Below are 22,876 nucleotides of genomic sequence, written 5' to 3'. Positions count from 1 at the left end.
GCAGATAGGTAGACCACAACTGTTCACGAGGTCATCCTCAATCTCAGGTATGCCCCGGATTTGGTCATTACTCAGCCTATCATGGTTGTCACTGTCTTTCCTATAAGTCCTATGAGGCTCATACACACATACCAACAACCTGTCCAACTATCTTCCAAACTTGTCTGTTAGGAGATAAGTTGGGCATGTGTACAGCTGACAAACAACCAGATGACCAATTGATAACAGGTTGTTTGCCAAATCCAACCGGTGTATCCATCCGCCCAACTATCATGCAGGTTGGAATGTGTGTACAAGACTTTTAAACAACTGTGTAGTTTTTGAATGTGGACATGTTGTACAGTTTGTCATTTAGCTTGCATTGGTCACTTAGCAACAGTCTATGCAACCATTACAACGCCTCCACTCCTCTCCCATGCGCCGTTTTGGTTCCACAGGCAAGCATCTAAGGCAAAACTTAGCCTTAGATGCTAACGTTACCTCACACATGGAAAAACATTAGCAAAACTTTTGGGACCCTCTTTTAGAGGGTTAAAAGCCCACCACAGAAACCCAAGAAGCCTACCTTATCCCCTGTATCCCCTGTGTAAAACCTCCAGTGTCTCTGCTGTGTCTGGGGTGGAAGCAAAGGGTGCAGAGGCAGGAGGTGTCTCAGCTTCTGGCCATGAGAGGCCAACTAGCAGTCCGGGTGGTCCTGGTGAGAAATCCACAGCAATCACAGAATTTGCAGAAAAATGTGGAAGTCCGGCTGGGCCGCCCAAAAAATGTAGGCCCCAGCTTTGAGGTCTAGTTACGAGTCTCAGCTTTTTTTTAAATAACATAATGTCAGGGGAGGGTAGGACGAGGTGCGGGGGTAGCCACTGACATCTTTTTAAGCCCTAATGGGCAGCCTGGGGAGAGGATGGCAGTGGATGATCCTGGGACTGGAGCTCCAGAGAAAAACGTCCAGCCGCACTAACACCAGCAGTTTAAGCAGTTCTTTTGACGACTGTAAATCAATTTCCTGCTTCCCAGTTTAAGGGTCTTTTATGGTGCAAAAGCTAAAAAAACTTCTGGTTTGGTTCTAGAGCATGTGAATTTTGTCTAAAGGATGGTACCTAGTAAGATAAATGTATTAGACGATCAAATGCATATGCATTGGGAGACAGGAAAACTGATTTCCAGCCATTACTTTGGAAGGTGGATCATGAAAACATACAGAGAAATGGAAAAGTAGTAATTTACTTTGAAGTACCCTTTCACTTGGTTAGGCTCAGTTCACACTATGCCAGAGTAGCAATGTATCCTTGTGAATATGCTGTACTGTTATGGCATGTACTACTCTGGCGGTCCATGGAAGTGACTGCTGCAAGCGGGAGTGGATGCATACTAGTCTATGGCATGAACGGTAATACTATACGTCCACTATCCCAAAAAGTCATGCAGGTCAGGTTTGTGTCTTGTGAAAAAACAATGGACAAACCTGGACATGGCGGAGATAGCACAAATCTGTCATGTTAGCGATTTTTCATAGGACAGCATGTGTCCTTTAGGCATGTCTGTGTTCTTGGAAGTGGTCTGCATACATTTCCCTGCTCTAGAAAACAAGGGTTCATAGAGTTCATACTGTAGTTCTCTGAATAAAAGCTCTTACCGAAAGATAGTAAACAGGCTACAGCAAACATTAATGTATCTAAACACACTGAGAAACATTATTTATTTTTCACGACCCAGGACATTAAAGCTCTAACAATAGCTGCCGCCATGACTGCACACGTTTATTGGGACTATAATGTGGTACACACTGTAAAAGTTTATGGGTGATTTGACTTCCAGGTGGCACAGTTTTATAAGCTGAGCTTTTATTGCGTGCTAAAAGAAAATTAATAAACAGTCTATTTGTGTCCTTGAACTCATGGAAGTACACCTACATGAGAGATCATGGTTAGAGACTCTTTAAAACTATACTTAATGTAATGCCCCATAATCTAGTTATTTATTAATATTTACAATTCCAGGCACCTTAAAACACAATCCCTCTACGTTAAGCCCCCTCTCTTCCCAACCCAGGGTTGATTTATACTTTTGCCTCAATCCCCCCTCCTCCAAGCTATGTATTCTTGTACTCCGTCCTTCATATGCAGTCCCCACTTACATGTGCAGCACTTCATGCATAGCTCCAACATGTCCACCAGTTCCCTCTACTATATGAAGCACCTGCTCTCATTGTATGTTTATTTCCCAACCGCAAATGCAAGGGGGGACACAAGCAGAGCTTTGTGTTATCTGTAGCTGCAGAATGCTGTGGTACAGTCAGTGGATGGTGAGTAGAGCTCCCTGACAAGGTATTTCTTTACTTTAGCTCAAGAAGCTTATCCACATATTTGATTACACAAAATCTGCATACAGAAGACTAGGAAAATATTTGTGACTGGAGTTGTGCTTTTCATAATGCCTACCCAGAATTTCTCAAACAGGGTAGGGAGCTTACACAGCGAGCTGCTTAGGTCTCTTTCACATAGGCAGTTGACATTGGTCAGAGTAGTGATGGGCGAACACCTGGATGTTCGGGTTCGGGAAAGTTCGCCGAACATGGCCGAGATGTTCGGCATGTTCGGGCTGAACCCCGAACTTCCCGAACATCCTGCTTTTGGGGGCCCTATGGGGTCGCAGGCATAAGGGGGGAGCATGCCCCGATCGCGGGGGGGGTCGGAAATTCCCCCCACCCCCTCCGCTAGCGCTCCCCCCTCTGCCCGCTTCCCCATACAAAAGTTTAAGCAAAGTACCTGTAATAGTGGATGGCCTGGCAGTGGCACTGTGGAGTGAGGAGGAGGAGTCCGGAGAGTGACGCGTTGAGGGAGGCCGGGCAGCGGGCGGTTCAGCGGTAGTACCCTTGTGGTACTTCCGCCCTTTCTCTGACCTCACGCTCGCTGCCCGGCCTCCCTCAACGCGTCACTCTCCGGACTCCTCCTCCTCACTCCACAGTGCCACTGCCAGGCCATCCACTATTACAGGTACTTTGCTTAAACTTTTGTATGGGGAAGCGGGCAGAGGGGGGAGCGCTAGTGGAGGGGGTGGGGGGAATTTCCGACTCCCCCCGCGATCGGGGCATGCTCCCCCCTTATGCCTGCGACCCCATAGGGGGGCCGTATTCGGCCGAACAGGGCCCTGTTCGGCCGAACAGGGGCCCTGTTCGGCCAGGTTCGGCCAGGAATTGAGCCGTTCGGACGAACGCGAACAGTTCGGCCGAACACCACCAGGTGTTCGGCCGAACTCGAACATCACCCGAACAGGGTGATGTTCTGCAGAACCCCGAACAGTGGCGAACACTGTTCGCCCAACACTAGGTCAGAGCACAAGCTACAGAAAGGTATGCATCTTTAAGTACTTTGCAGTACTGGTCGGAGTCTTAAAGAGACACTGAAGCGAAAAAAAATATATGATATAATGTATTGGCTGTGTACTATGAATAATTACTAGAAGATTAGCAGCAAAGAAAATATTCTCATATTTTTATTTTCAGGTATATAGTGTTTTTTCTAACATTGCATGATTCTCTAATATGTGCAGATTACACAACACTCAGCATTCAAAATGAGTCTTTCAGAGCAGTCTGTGAAGTAATGAACTCTCCTCTAGCAGAGGAAAAGTAAACAGTTCAATTACAGTTGAGATAATAAAAGTCAGATAACAGCCCTCTCCACGACCAAGTTAGTCGGAGAGCTTAATAGCTTTTTTGCATAGAGATAACAACTGGAGTTTCTCAACTCTTCCTGTACTGGAAACAATTAGACTGATGTATCTGATCTTAATGTTTTTTTTCTTAGCTGTACTACACATACAAATCATAATATCATCATTTTTTTTTCGCTTCAGTGTCTCTTTAAAGGTATACCCTTGAGAGGTGCTCACAGTCCCTTTAAAGTGATCCTGTAAGGAAAAGAGTGCCCCTAGAGGATCCAGTGCAGTCAGCCCTCAAACATTTGCTGGCAAGCTAGACGGCAGGTGGCACAGGTGCAGGGGGGCTTATTTACTTATCTCTGGTCCTGCTCAAGCGCAGTACAAGCTTCCCCTCAGGCTCCAGCGGAAATAGCAGAGCCCGATCGGCTTGAGTCACCTGTGCATTAGAGCGGGCCTGATTGGGCTTGGCTATTTCCAATGGACCCCGAGCGGAAGCTTGTACTGTGCCTGTGCAGGAGCACGGATAAGTAAATATTACAGCATGCTGAAGCCCCCCTTGTGCCTGTGCCGCCTGTCGACTAGATTGTCAGCAGATTTTTGAGGGCTGACAGTGCTGGATCCCTGAGGATGAAGAGGACAGGGGAAGCCTCATTAGGATCCAGAGGCTTCCCCCTCCTAAGATAACTACCCCATAGGGGCACTTTTTTCCCTTACAGTGTCTCTTTAAAGCAAACCTGAACTAGATACAAAAGTTTTTTTTTTTCTTTCAGCCCTCCCATAGTCAGTCATGTTCCTTGGCTCTCCTCCGGGTCCCCACCTTGTGCCGCTGCCAGTTCCGAAAGATCAGCAACTAGAACTCCAGTCACACTTAATGCACATATGTGGTCCAGTCCGCGCCCCCTCTCAATCACACTCCTACCGCTGGAAGTGTTCTACATATGCACGGTTCTCAATGGACTGAACAATGAGAACCAGAACGTGACCGGTGACATGAGATCAATTCACAGAGGCGCATATGCGGGACCACACATGTGCAGTAGGCACAAATGGAGTTCTAGTCACCTTTAGAACTAGCAGTGGCACAACAGCGGGGACGTGGAGGATGCTAAGAGACCTGCCTGACTATGGGGGCGGGGGGGGGGGGCTGGAAAAAGTCCCAGGTAAATAAAAATATCCACTTTTGTATCCAGGGTGCTTTTAAAGGGTTGATATACACTGTAGCTTGCTATGACCTTTCTCTTTTCAGTGCACTCTTTGAATGGAGTATCTGAAGCCATGTAAGTCAGTACTGGCTAGACAGAAAATTACAGATGTTTTAGAAGTAAGACATTTCACAGATCTTCTTTTCCATTTGTGTAGTGAACTACTGCAATGTTAAGATTGCAATGTTGGAAAACTAATCTTGTGGGCGAGCTTTCCATTTTACCTGTTGATGCAAAAGGGATGTTTTAAAAAGTACAAAATTGCTTGAATCAAGTTACTAAAAAAGTGGTTATTTATGTAAATCGTACTTGAAGTGACGTGGCATGATGAGATAAACATAGGTACATATACTGTAATACTAAACCTAGTAAGAAATTCTCTGAAGACCCTTTCTGTTTTCCAGCGGAGCAAGAATTAAAGTGAACCTCCAGACTAAAAATCGACTCAGCAGCACTGAAAAGGCTTGGTGTTTCTTTAACAGTTTCACAGCATCAGAACTTTGTTTCTCTTATACAAGCCTCATTTTTAGCTGCACAGAAGAAAACTGCCCGGGCATTTTTCCCCTGATGCTGTGCAAAGCATGATGGGATTTCTGATGTTGTTGCTCTCGCTCTGCTGTTTTGGTGCAAAAAAAATGTTCTTACATTTTGAATTTGACGTTTGAAGCCTAGCGTGTGCAGCTGGGAGGGGTTATCAGGACGCAGGACAGTTGGAACTGTGTCTGCTGCTCCCTGTCACCTCCTTTCAACCAAAAAGATGGCTGCCCCCATGACAAAGATGGCAGCCCCCATGAATCACAAACATTTGCCTGTTCTTTTAAAACAGGGTGGGTAAAAGATTATATTACCTATCTATTCTAATTAACATAACTAATGTAACTTAATGACAGTATGTTTGTTTAGGCTTAGTTCCCCTTTAAAGTAGAGTTCATATCTATGCAAAAGAGGTTGTCGACAGCTTGTCTTATTTAATACATTATCCTGAAAAGTAAATAGAGGGTAAAACGTGACGTGAGAATCAGTCAAATAAGGCAGATAATGAGATTTTACTGCATTAAAGTTGAGAGGGTCATTACTTCTCTTTCAGTTTAGGAAGGCAGAGTGTGGATTCTTAACGGCAACTGTGACAGTCTGATGGAATCTTAAAAATTAAGACATTAAACTGAAAATAAAAAATTAGAGACTAATTTCTGAGTGTGTCATATTAGTGTTCTATTTATCATCCATACTAAATATAGAATTTATTATCTCATAATCTTATTTTCACTTCATGTGCACTTTAACGGTTTGACTTATTTTGCTCCCCATATCTACAACACAACTAGCTACTAAGAGTGTTAAAATCAAATTCAAATTTTGTTCCCATGATCCTTAGCTGCTACTTTCTGAATAGAAATGATCAGCTCTATAAATAGGTACTCCATAGAACATTAAAGAAAACCTGGTGTGAAAGTAAGCTAATTACATAATCAACTGCAGAGGTGCCCACACTTTTTCAGTTTGTGAGCTACTTTAACCATTTCAGCCCACGGGAATTTTTCACCTTATGCATCAGAACAATTTTCACCTCCCATTCATTCGCTAATAACGTTATCACTACTTAACACAATTTATTGACCTATATCTTGTGTTTTCCGCCACTAATTAGACTTTCTTTGGGTGGTACATTTTGCTAAGAATTATTTTTTTATAAATGCATTTTAACAGGATTAATAAGAAAAAAACGGAAAAAATTAACTATTTCTCAGTTTTCGTCCATTACAGCTTTAAAATAATCCACGCTACCATAATTAAAACCTATGTATTTTATTTGCCCTTTTGTCTCGGTTATGACACCATTTAAATTTTGTCCCTATCATAATGTATGGCGCCAATATTTTATTTGAAAATAAAGGTGCATTTTTTCCATATTTATATATACTTTGTAATTTTTAAAATATATATTTTGTAATTTTTTTTTCCATTAAAAATTGGATTTGGGTAATATTTTGGTGTGGGAAATACAGTGTTATTATATGTGAAAATTGTAATGTAAAAAATATGTAGATGTAGTTTTACTATTTGGCCACAAGATGGCCACCATGAGTTTATTTTTTTCTCCTTGTGCTTCTCGATCACCGGAAGCACAAGGTGGATGGGTAAACCTTTTTTTTGCAGAAAGACTGAAGCCTCTAGTAAGAGCGCTTCGGTTTTTCTGCTGGGGACATGGATCGGTGATCGGTAACCACAAAATACAGTTTTGTTTTTTCTAAAAAAAAAAACTCTTTTTAGCAATGCCCTAACTGAAACGCTGCATCCCCGTGGCTGAACACTAAATAAATTACCCCGAACTCCCAGGGCAAAAATCCATGACTTTCCTAGTCGTGGACTTTGCTGCCCGGGGAGGCAGAGCTTTAGGCTGTAGCTCTGCCTCTATGCGCGTGACTCTGCGCTGATCGCCGCCTTTCCCTCGCCCCTCTCAGTGAAAGAAGACTGAGTGGGGCGGGGAGAGGCGGCGATCCCAGCGCAGATGAACGTGAGTAGAGGCAGAGCTACAGCCCAAAACTCTGCCTCTACACGGAAGCGCTCCCCGCAATGTGCCCCGGGAGTTTGGGGGGATTTAGTTAGTGTTCAGCCGTGGGGATGCATCTTTTCAGTTAGGGCATTGATGTTAAAGAGGTTTAATAAAATAACATAAAAACATAAAAATATGTATTTTGCTAGACTGCAGTCTCTGTTTATGTGTGTGTGTGTGTGTGGAGGGGGTGGGTGGCCCGGGTGGTGATCATGTCCTGTTCCACCTGACTTCAGAGTGAAGGGTGAAAAAATGGCACTATAGGAAAGTGTAGGGCAGTCATGACTAGTGCACATTCTCTGGGAACCGCTTGCCCTGAATGTGTTAAGCCATCCCTAGCAATAGTCCTCAGACAGAACCCGCCCGCTTTACTATTTCCAAAGCTGCCCTATTGTATCAAAAGTTGACATTCACAAAGGTATACCGGGCAGCTTAATTCCCACAGCCCTGTTGGAAAACTAGAGAAACTGCTTTGGAAACATAGACGACATTTTTCCAGTAATAAGTTTTGAAAGACAAAAGACTAAAATTGTATAAATTAAAATGATAGTTTTATTTACTGCCAAATCCAATGAAACTTCTAGGAGCTCCTCTTTAAACACCAGCAAATATTGCCTTTCCAATTCATCTACATCAGGTCATCAACGGCTCCAGGCATTCACAAAATGTTTGTCGCGATTAACGTAATTGTGGTTAGATGCACAGTGGTATAATTAAGTTTTATTGAACTTGTATTTGAACTATGAATCACAGTCAGTCACTGTAACGTGAACCACAAAGAAACATTGCCAAAGCAGCTTACAATACATGAATGCATTTTGCAGTGCATATGCTGCTTTAAATGAGGCATTAGTAGGCATACAGTGAATTTGTATTACTCATAAGTTCTGCTCTAGTTGCCTAGATTTGCCATCTGTCTACATTAAGAGCGCATTGATGTTCATTTTTACACCCACAAGATAACAAACTGAAATGAATGCACTATTATCATTGTAAATGTGCAAAATCATTGATGTTTATTAGAACACTTTTTGGCTTGCAGAAAAAAACTGGGAATCTGTTATACTCCCTGTAGCCACAAGGTGGTGATAAAGAAAGATCATACTTACAAAGGTGAAATATGACTGTAAGTGAGGTGAATACTGCAGATTTCCATCCACACATACATGTAATATGGTTTCATCAATGCATGTTTCTTTATAAAACCTCATACACACGCTCGGTTCAACATGACTGAGGCCGCTTTTTGGGGTAATCTCAGCTGAGAATCTAGAGAGTCAGGTTCAACCCTGAAGTTGCTTTGCAGGGAACCTAAACTGAACATAAAAAAAGTTTTACTTTCCTGGGGCTCCTACCAGCCCCCTGCAGCCGCCCTGTGCCCTTGTCGTCACGGAACGATTCTCCGATCCCCTGTAGCAGCTAAGTTTTGTTCCTGATGACTCAGCCGGTCGATGGCCACTACACCTGTGCGGCCCTGGCCTCGCGCGTCCTTAATCACGCTCCCACCGCCGGGAGCATACTGTGCATGCACAGCATGAGAAAATCTTTTAGGCCGGTTTCACACTATAAGCGCTTTTCTGAGCGCTTTGTGATTGATTAGCACTTTCTGAGTGCTTTTTAAAAATGTCTCCTATTCACTTTCATTAAAATCGCGGTAAAAATCAGTGTGATCAGGTACACGAAAAACACAATTTTTACAGCTATTTTAATGAAAGTGAATGGAAGAAATTTTTAAAAAGCGATAATCAATCACAAAGCGCTCATAAAAGCACTTCTAGTGTGGATCTGGCCTTACTGCACATGCGCAGGACGCTCCTGGCAATGCGAGCCGAGCATGATCGAGGACGCTCGTGGCCAGGGCTGTGCAGGTGCAGTGGCCATTGACTGGCTGAGTTTTCAGGATCAAAACTCAGCCACTCTGGGGGACCGGAGGTTTGTTCCGTGACGACACGGGCACAGGGCAGCTACAGAGGTTTGGTAGGAGCCCGAGGTAAATTAAACTTTTTTTTAATGTTCGGTTTAGGTTCCCTTTAAGATCTAGCAAGCTGGATCTATAAGTGACAGCGAGAGCTGAGATCATTGTTCCCATTCCTACCCTGCCAGAAGCCTCAAAGTCACATGTCACGTCCCACCTCCCCAGGACCGCCTTTAGAAATTTGTGGGCCCCATACTGAGCAAACTTACTGGGCCCCCTTACTGCACTGCTCTGTAACCTTACCTGTTGCTCAGCTATTAGAAAAACAATTAGCTTATAACCAACAAAAAATCTTCATTTTTAACCTAAGCTAACTAATTTGGAGAGCCAGTGAAGTAATGAGCTGATAACAGAGGAATTCAGCTCTATGACTGAAAAAAAAAATGCACACGATTTAAATACCTCAGCGTGGGATTCCTTAACTCTGTAGCAGCTTTTCAAGGTCAGTGCATGGAGCCTGGAAGAAGTTAAATGTATGTTATTCAGCAGGGAGGTGGACCGGGCCCCCACAGTCACTGCGGGCCCTTCGCAGGGCTACTGGTTGTGATGCACTTATGGCAGCTCTGCTTCACCCCATAACAACTCTATGAGCTTGTGGCCACAGAACTGTCACCCTTGAGATTGATAATATCACTGTCAGGTCTTGCTGGTATAGGACTCTGATACACACTGTATGCGGATGCGGCAGACTAGCTAACACTTCCAAAGAGTGACCTAACCACACACACCGACTCTTTGTAAGCAGATATCGCATACAATGTGAAGCAAGCACATAGAATATACCAGCAGTCCTCTGCTAAACAGATGACAAGGCACAAGCAGTATATGAGTAAGCACTAAAAAAATTCACCTGAGTCTCAGTAACAGCAGCAATCCAGACGAATAAGTACAGATGTATTAGAACGGAAGTCCAGAGATGATTACTTATGGATATACAGGTTCCAGGACCAGATGATATATTGGGAGTCCAGAATGTAGTAAGTCCTATGATGATGTGGGTATGCAGATTCCGGGACAGGATGAGATAACAAGTTGAGGAAGTATATAACTCAATGACGAGTTGCTTATGGGTATACAGATTCCAGTGCAGAAAGATAACACGAAGTCCAGAAGGCAAGCCGGGTCATACACATGAGACAAAGTTCCAAACGTGATGCAGACAAGGATTTACCAGAGTCGAAGTAGTTTAACAAGCCAGGGTCATACACATAAATCCAGCAGAATCCAAACTTGGTACAGATAAGGATGAAACAGAGCCGTAAAACTTGACAAGCCAAAGTTAGCAGGAGAGATCTAGCAGATATCCGAGGCAAGGTACAGGAGAGGGCAAGACAAGAGCGTAGTTAGTAACAAGCAGATTTTGCAACAAAGATCAATCAGAAATTAGTCAAACAGACACTAGTGAGCGCTACCCAGTAACAGGCCAAGCAGTTACTATCACGGGCGCTGACTGACAGCACTCACCAGAATTTGAAAGAGAAGGAGCCAATCAGTGCACAGCGCTGATCCACACTGCGGGGACCGTCTGTCACTGCTTCCTTCTGCGCAGAGCATACTGAGAGCGCGTCCTCCGTCCAACCAAACCAGTAACATCTTTACTGAGAGGAGGCCATCACACAAACCTTCTCAATAACTCAATGGACTTTTTAATACTGGGATGACCCACAGCCTTATCCTCATGAATTTATCTAAACACCTGTTTTCGTTACTCAAGAGGAACAAACAATTTCTCAGAAGGTAAATTCTGTGGTGCTTGGTCCTGAAGATGAAGCAACTGGTTGGATAAACCTGGTGACAAATTACAGTACAAACAGAGATAATGAATTCCTTTGGAATTAATGGTACCGGCTCCTGAGTTTAATTAACTTTCTCGAAATATCTAGACAAAGCGTCTGCTTTAACACTCTTTGAACCAGGCTTGTATGTAATGACAAAGTTGAACCTCGAGAAAAATAATGCCCAGTGGGCCTGACGAGAGTTTAGTCTCTTTGCTTTTTCAATATATTCTAAATTTTTGTGGTTAGTATAAATTGTCACAGGACAACTAGCCCCTTCCAACCAGTGCCGCCATTCTTCCAAAGCAAGCCTGACTCCGAAAAGCTCCCTGTTCCCAATATCGTAGTTTCTCTCAGCAGATGAACATTTCCGAGAGAACGCACATGGGTGCAAATTTTCAGGAGAACCATGATATTGGGACAAGACAGCACCAACCCCCACCTCAGAGGTGTCTACCTCCACTAAGAAGGCCTTGCATATGTTTGGATGGATCAGAATAGGAGCGGAACAAAAAGTCTGCTTCAAGGTTTCAAGCGCATTGACAGCAGTACTATCCCAATGAGAGGGATCAGCACCTTTTTTCGTGAGATCAGTTAAAGTGGAATTAAACCCAGCATTTCTTCTTTGCTCTAAAAAATTATTTACAGCATATTATATACAACCAGCATTTTTTTTTACTAAAACAGCATTCAAAGGGTTACACACAGGGCTGGAAAGTTTAGTGCAGTGAAATCTGGATGCATCCGAAGTTGTAGATAATGTTATCTTGTGTTTACTTAAATGTATCAAGTGAGGAATGTGACACGTTCTCTGACTGTGGAGAAGCTGCTGGACACAGAGAGACACTGAAAGCATTTCTGCCTTCAATACATAATGAATAAAACTAGTTATAAATAAAATGCAAAGTCAGCCTACAAAGCAAAAAACTGTACTTTTGGGAATGTATAATTTCTAAATGAATAATAATACCTGTGCATAAATGCAAATATGATAACCATATGGATATAAAAAGTAGGAAAACATGTTTTTATTGAATATTATGTCAGGGTTTTATACCGCTTTAAAGGGGCTACTTTGGACGAGAAATTATGAATGATTTTTCTATAGAAATTAGCGAAACCCAGAAACAGATGCAAGGCCTTAAGTGCAGTGAGTTGAGGCCAATCCAGTACAGCTTTTACCTTATCCACATCCATATTTAATCCTAACTCAGAAATAACATACCCAAGAAATGAAATTTGTTTAACCTCAAAAGTACATTTTTCCAACTTGGCGTACAATTTATTCTCCCTGAGTTTACTCAAAATGTTCCTAACATGTTCACGGTGCTCAGAGATAGAAGAGGAAAAAATTAATATGTCGTCAAGGTAAACAACCATACATTTTCCCAGATATTCTCGGAATACATCATTCATAAAATCTTGAAACACCGCAGGAGCAGGAGCATTACATAACCCAAAGGGCATGACCAAGTACTCATAATGCCCATCTTTTGTATTGAAAGCTGTTTTCCATTCGTCACCCTCACAGATACGATATAAGATTATATGCTCTTCTGAGATCTAATTTACTAAAGATTTTAGCTCCAACCACTTGAGAGAACAGATCATCAATTAATGGTAATGGGTAACAATGAATTACAGTTATTTTATTTAAGCCCCTGTAGTCAATACAAGGTCTAAGACCACCATTTTTTTTCTACAAAAAAGAAGCCAGCACCAGCTGGTGAAGAAGAGTTCATGATGAATGCCTTCTGGAGATTTTCCTGAATATACTCTCTCATGGCCTTCTCCTCAGGAGTGGAAAGATTATAGAGACGGCCACGAGGGGGCATACAACCAGAACGTAACTCTATGGCACAATCATAAGGCCTATGAGGCGGTAATTTGTCAGCTTCCTGTGGAGAAAAGAAATCAGCAAAATCCTGATAAGAATTTGGCAACTTATCTCTGATAGATTGCACACCACATAATACAATTTTATGCAAACAGGAATGAGAACATTGAAGTTGTGGAGGGGTAATTTCGCTACCTATACTTAAGGGTGGAGGCTGGTAGCAGTGGCCTTGGGCGGCAAAGAGTACAAGTAAAACAACTTCAGCGCTAAATGGTACTCCATTAAATCATTCCATCACCAACACCCATCACAGTGCAGGCTTACCAGCTTCCAAAAAAGACCCAGATTATAAGGTCTGAGCGCATGTGTATTCACCACACCGATCACAGATTCCCTGTTGCACTCCTACAAGCCCCTGATGACACGTTTGCAAAATCTGGTCGGGCGGCGGTGTGTGGATAGAAAGACGGCACCCTGTTGGGTTACATTGTTGTTACACATGCTTATCTACTGCGGGTCCCTGTTGCAAGGGCCCGGAAGAGAGTATTGTATTGGATCTTTTATGTGCATAATAAATGTCATTTTTTTAAACGTATACACTTAGATCCTTTTTATTTATTTATCATATATATGCTGGGATTAACCATATTGCTGAGAGACGACTGGCGGATATATGGAGATTTGAGACGCAACAGGGAATCTGTGATTGGTGTGGTAAATACACATGCGCTCAGACCTTATAATGTGGGTCTTTTTTGGAAGCTGGTAAGCCTGCACTGTGATGGGTGTTGGTGATGGAATGATTTAATGGAGTACCATTTTCAGAGCAGGGACAATGTCCTCCAGCACCCAAGGCTGAGACACCACAGTGCGCCCCTCCACCCCTCCCACCCCAGCTGTCACACACTGATTGCTGTTAGACTAAGAGGGCCACAGGGCCCACAACCTCCCCAACACCTTAATATCTAGTTATCTGGCTTGCAGTCACTGCTATGTATCCCCTTTTCTTATTTCTTTCTGCTTCATACACAATTAGGAGTGACAGCTGAAAGAATTGTGCGCCCCCTCCTACACTGCGCCCTGAGGCTGGAGCCTCTCCAGCCTATGCCTCGGCCCGGCCCTGACCATTTTGCGCTGAAGTTGTTTTACTGGATCTGAATGGAGTCTTTCTGAGGACTTTTAACTTGTGGCCTGCTTTTTGGACTCTTATATGAACTTTTGCGCGGATACAAAGAGTACAAGTCCGGCCCTGGACAAAACTGAACTACGTGACCTGGTTCACCACAGTAAAAACATCATTTCTCAGTCCTTCTACGATTCCTCTCGACTGACGAGAGTTTGGAAGAACCCAGCTGCATGGGTTCAGGTTCTGATGTACTTGGGTCATGAGACATTGAAGTATTATCAAGAGTAGATTTTGGAGGAGAACAAGGTCTAGGTGGTATTGCAGTTTTTGGTGACCAATCAGATCTTTGTGTGACCAATCTCTCCAATCGTCTTTCCCTAAGACCTCTGTCTACTTGAATGGAGAGACTGATAAGTTCTTGCAATGTATTGGGAACACCAACCCAAGCTATTTCATCCTTGAGAGACTCGGAGAGACCTAGTCCCATATGCAATTCACTATTTCTCCTGAGTTTTCTCCTAGGTTACATTTTCAAAACTTGTCATAAAATGCATTTTAAGCCACCAGCAAGCAAGAAAATACTCAAAATAAATTTGATAGAACTTTTTCTCCAAATTTTAGGTAGTTTTTTAGTTGTAAAATTCTGAAAATTTAGTTTAAAGAGACTCCGTAACAAAAATTGCATCCTGTTTTTTATCATCCTACAAGTTCCAAAAGCTATTCTAATGTGTTCTAGCTAACTGCAGCACTTTCCTTTCTCTTATCTTTTACAAGCTGGATAAATCGTCCTCTAAGGTGGCTGGGCTTTCACATACTGAAGAATTACAGACAAGGGCAAAGCTGTTTGCAGGAAGAAACAAGCAGCCTGAAACTTCAGTGCATGAGAGCTGAAGGGGGAAAGAAACACACAAATGATCTCTTGAGATTCAAAAGGAATGCTGTATACAGCCTGCTTGTGTATGGGTGTATTTTCAATGTGTGGACATACTGTACATCAACCTACTTCCTGTTTTGGTGGCCATTTTGTTTGTTTATAAACAAACGTTTTAAAACTGTTTTTAACCACTTTTAATGAGGCGGGGAGCGGCGAAATTGTGACAGAGGGTAATAGGAGATGTCTCCTAACGCACTGGTATGTTTACTTTTGTGCGATTTTAACAATACAGATTCTCTTTAAAGTAGAAGATAAAAATTATCTACTAGGAGATAACTCGGGTGAAAAAGTAAATTGCATATGGACCCTAATCTAAATTGACTCTTGAGGGCAAATTCACCCCACCAAGTATCTGGAGCCCACCTCCTGAAGTCAGAAACATAGTCCTCAAGGGCGTTTTCCTTGTCTCAGAGCTCTTAAAGCAGTATCAGCAGATATTTGAATACTTGGATCATCATATAATTCCTCTAAAGCTGCAAAAAAGGTAGTTGTATTTGATAAAGCGGGATGACGTTGCTCTAAAAATTGCAGAGCTCACGACTGAGGCTCACCTTGTAACAGGAATATGATAGCTTCCACTCTGATATTTTCATCAGCATAAGTTCTTGACATTAACGAGAAATGTAACAAACAGGCGTTTTTAAAAAGTCTAAACTTGGATCTGTCGCCATTAAATGTCTCTAGTAATGGCAACCTTGGCTCGGGAGGAGGGAGAGAAAGAGAAAGCGGAGCGACAGCTACCTGAGTGAGTCTGAGTGAGCTGTTCTTCAATTTGAGCATAGTTCCTCTGTACTTCATCCACCGATAATTTCAATTGAGAGACCAGCTGACACAAGGGCCTCAATTCACTAAGCTTTATCAAACACTTTATAAATCCGCTCTCAGTCGTCACCTGCGCTCCAGTGACGTCATCAGGTTGCCGAGATGCGGAAGTATGCGCTCCAGCCCACATCTCAGCATCCTCTAAGGCTGCGGACCTCACAATCACAATTTCTAATGCATAAATACTCAACAGGGCTAACCCTATAAGGACTATAGCTAAAACATAACCTTTATTGTAGATTAAAATTTAACATAAGCTGCACACATTGACAAGGCTGATTTGACCTAACTAGGGCAGGATCAGTTGGAGCGATGGATCCTTTTAGCCTTATATGCAGGGCCGGCGCTTCCATATGGGCAAAAAGGGCAACTGCCCTAGGGCCCCAGCGGCATTAAGTGCCAAAGTGTCCTCCTCTTCCCCCTAAAATGTGTATCCTCCAAGACAGAGGCCCCCCGTGTGCGCGCGCCCCCCCCCCCCCTCCCTCCCACCGCGTTATGGAGCTAATGGGAGACCTGCAGCAGCAGCCAGCACACAGACCTGCGCTAGGAGTTCCAAGCAGGTCCGTAGGTCTCCTCTGTAGTGCAGCTGTTCTCCACTTCCTGCTTCTGCGTTTGGGCTCTAGTGCCCGATGTAACAAGCAGGAAGTGGAGAACAGCGGCACTACAGTGGAGACCAATGGACCTACTTAGAACTCGTAGCGCAGGTTTGTGTGTGCTGGCTGCTGCTGCAGGTCTCCCATCAGCTCCATAACGCGGCGGGAGGGAGGGGGGGGGGACCGCACATACGGGGGGGAGGGGTGTTCGTTAGTGCAGGGGGAGACAGTAGGGGCACATATAATTGGCTATCATAGTGAATGGAAGGGAGATGCAAGGGGCCCATATAGCTATCATAGTGAGAGAAGGGGTGACATAAGGAGCCCATATGGCAGTCACAGTGGGGAGGGGGACACAAGGGCCCAAATAGCTATCATAGTGAGGGGATACATAAGGGGCTCACCCATATGGCTATCATAATGGGGGAGGAGGGATACTAGGGGCACATATGGCTATCATAGTGGAGGGAGGGATGGACATTAGGGGTACATTTGATGATCATATTGGAGGGAGGGGTGGTCATTAGGGGCATATATGGCTATCGTACTTGGGGGAGGGGGGGGGGTCGTTAGGAGCACATATGGCTATCATACTTAGGGAGGAGTGGTCATTAGGGGCAGATATGGCTATAATAATGGGGGGGGGGTCATTACAGGTGCATATGGCTATAATACTGGGGGGAGGGGGCCAGCACTACCATAGGGGCAACCTGGACAGTTGCTACAAAGCCCCTAAGCACTGTTTGCCCCCCTAAGTCTCCTTCTCATTTGATTTGGGACACAGTGGAGGAGGGGGGGGGGAATGTTGCCAGGGGTGGGTGTCAGAGGGGCCTCTTGACCCAGGGCCCCATTGTAGCTAGAACCGGCCTTGCTTATATGAATGTCTAGGGCTATTAGGATCAATCACTGTACCCTCGACTAATATGCTTACTATTTACATTAAAACCCCCTGACACTGGCATGTTCAATGGCGCTGCAAACCCCCCCCCCCCCAACCATTACCCCTCCCCCCATTGCTGATGCCATCTCCTTGCTCTATTGTGAGGAGATGGAGACTGGATCCCCCACTGAAGCAGCATTCCTTCCACAAACTACCAGCATCCCCCTCCTTCCTGACCACTGGAAAAAAGTAAGTGCTTGATGGGTGATTGCATAATTGGATTGTACGTTTTCATTGATCACATTCTAATGTCCATATGTGTAACGTGTGTTTTTATGAATTTATTCATAGATTATTACATGATTTTATCAGTTTGCTGAAGAAAAAAATCTGCAACAAACAACATTGACCTGATCCTTCACCCAACCTTCAAGTTGTCGACCTATGTATTTTAAATAGATATTAATGGATGTGAGGGCTCAAGGTGTGCTTGACTGCACAGAATACAGCCAGCTCAGCATATCTCTGGAAGAAAAGTAAATCTGCTGATTTCAGAGTCACAAGTAATTAATCTTAAGGGACTGCCTGTCTTTACTGAATACCAGAATTGATGAATTTTCCTTGTGCGCACGGCTGTTTCTGACCTCCTGGGTGCCCCAGACAATACACCTGAGTAACCCCCTTATCATTCACCACCACCACCCCACACATTCATACACAGTATGCTAGTAATACATGGCAATAACTTTTTAATTAGTAAAAATGATTGGCTATAAGATAAAATAATAACATAACATAAGTACTTTGCCCTGTACAAGAGCTAGAAAGATTGACAGGAGTGTTGCTAGGATCCTTAAAGAGACTCCGTAACAAAAATTGCATCCTGTTTTTTATCATCTTACAAGTTCAAAAAGCTATTCTAATGTGTTCTGGCTTACTGCAGCACTTTATACTATCACTGTAATAAATCAATGTATCTTTCCCCTGTCAGACTTGTCGGCCTGTGTCTGGAAGGCTGCCAAGTTCTTCAGTGTTGTGGTTCTGCTATGAACTCCCCCTTCCAGGCCCCTCTATGCACACTGCCTGTGTGTTATTTAGGATTAGAGCAGCTTCTCTCTACTCTCTTATCTTTTACAAGCTGGATAAATCGTCCTCTGAGCTGGCTGGGCTTTCACATACTGAAGAATTACAGACAAGGGCAAAGCTGTTTGCAGGAAGAAACAAGCAGCCTGAAACTTCAGTGCATGAGAACAGGGGGAAAGAAACACACAAATGATCTCTTGAGATTCAAAAGGAAGACTGTATACAGCCTGCTTGTGTATGGATGTATTTTCTATGTGTGGACATACTGTACATCAACCGACTTCCTGTTTTGGTGGCCATTTTGTTTGTTTATAAACAAACTTTTTAAAACTGTTTTTAACCACTTTTAATGCGAAATTGTGTCAGAGGGTAATAGGAGATGTCCCCTAACGCACTGGTATGTTTACTTTTGTGCGATTTTAACAATACAGATTCTCTTTAAATAGACTGTAACAAAATGTTCAGCCTTATTTCTTCTATCCTATAAGTTCCTATACCTGTTCTAATGTGGTCTGGATTACTGCAGCCTTTTCTAGTTGCACTGTCTCTTTATTATATCTAATCTTCTTTCCTTTGTCGAGCCTTGTCAGCCCAGAGAGGAATGTGCTGTGATAGGGAGAAGTTATGCACACCCCCCCTGCAGGCTCTGTGTGTGTGCTGTGTGTATGAGTCACAGCCAGCGTCTCTGCTCACAGCCAGCCTGTCTGTGACCTTGTGGACAGCTGTGAGTGCAGAAAGATCAGTTCAAAGCCCAGACAAGCAGCCAAGGCAACAAGTGGGAGTAATATTACAGCAGTCAAGTCACGTTTGGGAGGAGCCTCTGCTAACGGGCACCTGCTCTGATCATGTATTTCCTGTTTGGTGGCCATCTTCATTGTTTACAAAAACAATGAATAAAACAGTGATTTTATCACCAAGAAAGCAGCAGGAGCAATGAAAATGTCACAGAGGGGGCTAGGAGAAGACTACAAACAGGCTGGTACTTTTATTTATGTAAGGTTTTCACAGTACAGATTCTCTTTAAAAGGAACTTTTTTTAATTGTTTATTGTAGTATACAACAAGCATGCAACAACACAAAACATTTGTAATCGTAATCAGCATAAAAAAAGTTAAAAGGAACTTTAACTAAGGATTGAACTTCATCCCAGTCAGTAGCTGATAGCCCCTTTACCACAAGAATTATTTACCTTTTCTTGAATAGATCATCAGGGGGATCTCTATGGCTGATATTGTGGTGAAAACCCTCCCACAGTGTGATGTCATGACCATGGTCCTGACTGTTTGCTGTCTGTGAACCTCATTGCATTGTGAGAAATAACAGCTTTTTCCAAACAGCCAAGCAACTAATATTTCCCTCTGTGCATAGAACGCTCAGTAACGAACATTCCACACAGATCACCTGCCAGAGACTCTGAGACCTCCAAAAACCCAGTTTTTACTTCAGGCACTAATGCTCTACCTAAAACGCTGCATCCCCGTGGCTGAAATCGCTATTAACCCACCCTAACTCCCGGGGGAAAAATCTGTGACTTTCCTGGTGATGGATTTTGCTGCCTGGGGAGGCAGAGCTTTGGTCTGTAGCTCTGCCTCCATGTGCGTCAATCAGCGCTGATCGCTACCTCTCCCCACCCCTCTCAGTAAAGAAGACTGAGAGGGGTGGGAGGAGGCGGCGATCAACGCGGATTAATGGAGTAGAGGCAGAGCTACTGCCCAAAGCGCTATGTAATATGTTGGCGCTTTATAAATACAATAAATAAATAAATAATAAATAAATAAAGCACTGCCTCTACAAGGAAGCGCTGCCCAAATCTCCCCCAGGGATTTTGGGGTGATTAATAGCGATTTCAGCCATGGGGATGCAGCGTTTCAGGTAGGACATTAGTGCTAATGAAGATACTGAAGTAAAAACTTTTTTGGGGGGGAGACTTCAGTGTGATAAATATCAGAATGCAAATCAGGGAGAGAAAAGATTTTACAATGGGCAAACAATGTCTAAATAATTTATGAATGAATATTGTAAAAAAATAAGCAATTTTATTCATTATGTTATTTTCACTTATATATTTTGACCACATGTATGCAACTCTGTTCAATAAAATATTTGAAAGAAAAGTCAGGGTTAGATGGGCGGGACTCCTAGCTGCAGTGGGTGTGGCCACAACTGGTTGAAAGCAAATGCATGAACCTAGATTGCATGCTGTAGTCACTGCATTAATCTGCTAGATTCTCTGGTCCCCAAGCCTTACTGCTTTTCATTCCACAGTGTCACACATTAAGATGAAAATTGTAGAATTTCAAATGGAAAAAAACGCTGATGCGCTTGCTTCAGCAGCACATATAATAATATTGGAACGATATGGAGAAGATTAGCATGGCCTCTGGGCAAAGATGACAAGCATATTCATGAAGCAGACACTAGAACTTTTTCCTGCGCTGCCTGGGATGATCTTTAATGCCTTCAGGTGCTGCTCCAGGTTCTGGGTGGTGCCAGTAATCCTGTGCAAAAAGTAAAAGAATCAGGAGCACTCCTCTGGTGCATTAACTTTTTTAATATGGATAGTCACGCATAATAGTCCTGATGAAGGCGTGGTTAACGCCGGGAACGCGTAGTGACGTCCGATGGCTCCGGCGCGACCAGGCCCCGCCCACCGCACCTCGCTCCCCGCTCCGCTGTAACATCGCTCCTGCAGCTCCGGCCAAGCACAGGAGAAAGGAGAGGGCTGGCAGGCCATAGAAGCGCTTGTTTTTATCTACAAACTGTAAGTGCAACTATTATGCGTGACTATCCAAATTAAAAAAGTTAATGCACCAGAGGAGCGCTCCTGTTTCTTTTACTTTATATTCATGAAGCATTCCATATAAAATAGAAACCAAAACACTGACAATACATGGTATTGTTACTTAGCATGCATGACAGAAGAATTTCAAAGATGTCAAGATATTTGCAATAACAGGCAATCGCCGGTGACTCCAAAGTGCAGCTAAAAGCGCTCTAGTGGGTCACACACAGTGCATAGGTAGTTTCTAGTGGAAGGCAGGTAGTGATCAGTACATTCTAGTGATAGGAAAATATTGACTGGCAGATTGCAATGGCAGGCTTTTAGCCCCATCTACACGATGGGACATTGCAGCGATCCGGCGGCTCGATTAGCCTCCGCATCGCCTCTTCCGCGTGCCCGCCGCGTCCCCGCTCGCCGCGCGTGCGCCGGCATCAATACCCGCTCGATTCCCGCTCGTCCCCGCGCCGCGCCGCTTATCTTCCGCTTGATTCCCTGCCATTGTCCCCTAGCGGAGAGCGAGCAGGGAATCGGCGGAAGCAAAATCCGTCCTGTCGGATCTTATCAATCGAGCCGCATCAGCGGCTCGATTGATAAGGAGCATCGCGGCCGCATCTACGCGTGTAGATGCGGCTTTAAATGATATATGATGTGAGATTACAGTGGTGGACAGGAATGGATTGGTTGTAGATTCTAGAGGCAGTTGGTAATGATAGTGATTATGGTGACAAGTAGGTAGTAATCGTTACAGGCTATTGGCAGGCTGATAGAGATCAGTAGTATCTAGTGGTAGGGAAACAGTGATTGGTAGATTCTAGAAACAGATAGTTGGTCAAGGGTTGTAGGAGACAAGCAGTCATAGAAAGGGGGCTGAAAAGTAGAAGATACTGGGTGATAAGCAGTGGGTCACGTACAAGTAAAAGGTGCTATATAATTGGGTGCCAAGTAGCTGCGGGTGTCAAGTTGTAGTGTGAGCCTTGTTGCATTTAGTGCCAAATTCCTGTGGATGCTAAACAGCATTGAATGCTAAGTTGATCTGGTGCTAAGGTGCAGCGGGTGCTTAGTCCTGTGGGTACATAGGTTCTGTGGCTGTGTAGGTTCATTAGGTGCCAACACTGCCAAGGTGCAGTGGGTGCCAAGATGTAGGCAAAAATGGATCGATAGATTCAAGTGGTAGGTGATATATAGTATAAGATATGCTGATAGTATAATAATGGTAACACTACTGATTAGTACACTGGCGAATAGATGCAAATATTTTACATATTGAATTCAAATTAGGCATAATTGTGTAAATACAGGCATAATAGTGATTCACAAACGTCATATGTTGTAGGTAAAGTAATTACGCAATGCGTAATTGCGAAAAATATGTGAAATTTCACGTAATCGTAATTGACCTTTTAGGAGCACCACTACTTCTGATATTCTACTATGGATGATAGTAGATAGCAGATTACTAGTAATATTACCAATATTCTACTATCAGAACTATCTGGCACCTAAATTACCATGCAATGCAACACTTTTAACCACTTAAGGACTGCAGTCTTAAAACCCCTTAAAGAAAACCTGTACTGAAAATTAAAAGTCAAAATAAGCATACACAAGTCATACTTACCTTCCATGTAGTCTACTCCTCAGTGTCTTTCTCCT

At 43.5% G+C, this 22,876-nt stretch overlaps 1 protein-coding gene and 1 non-coding gene across 2 annotated transcripts in view; both read left to right on the top strand.

Annotated features, from left to right (window-relative positions):
* LOC137522141 (olfactory receptor class A-like protein 4) overlaps positions 1–22,876 on the top strand; it is a 146,872-nt gene that overhangs the window by 112,736 nt on the left and 11,260 nt on the right. The window lies entirely within an intron of this gene.
* LOC137523155 (U6 spliceosomal RNA) lies at positions 20,760–20,870 on the top strand. The gene has a single exon (XR_011022517.1). It is a non-coding gene; the product is annotated as a U6 spliceosomal RNA (small nuclear RNA).

This window comes from Hyperolius riggenbachi, chromosome 6 (genome assembly GCF_040937935.1).
Source record: "Hyperolius riggenbachi isolate aHypRig1 chromosome 6, aHypRig1.pri, whole genome shotgun sequence".
In the NCBI taxonomy this organism is placed as follows: Eukaryota; Metazoa; Chordata; class Amphibia; order Anura; family Hyperoliidae; genus Hyperolius; species Hyperolius riggenbachi.
This window is presented reverse-complemented; position numbering and strand designations above follow the sequence as displayed.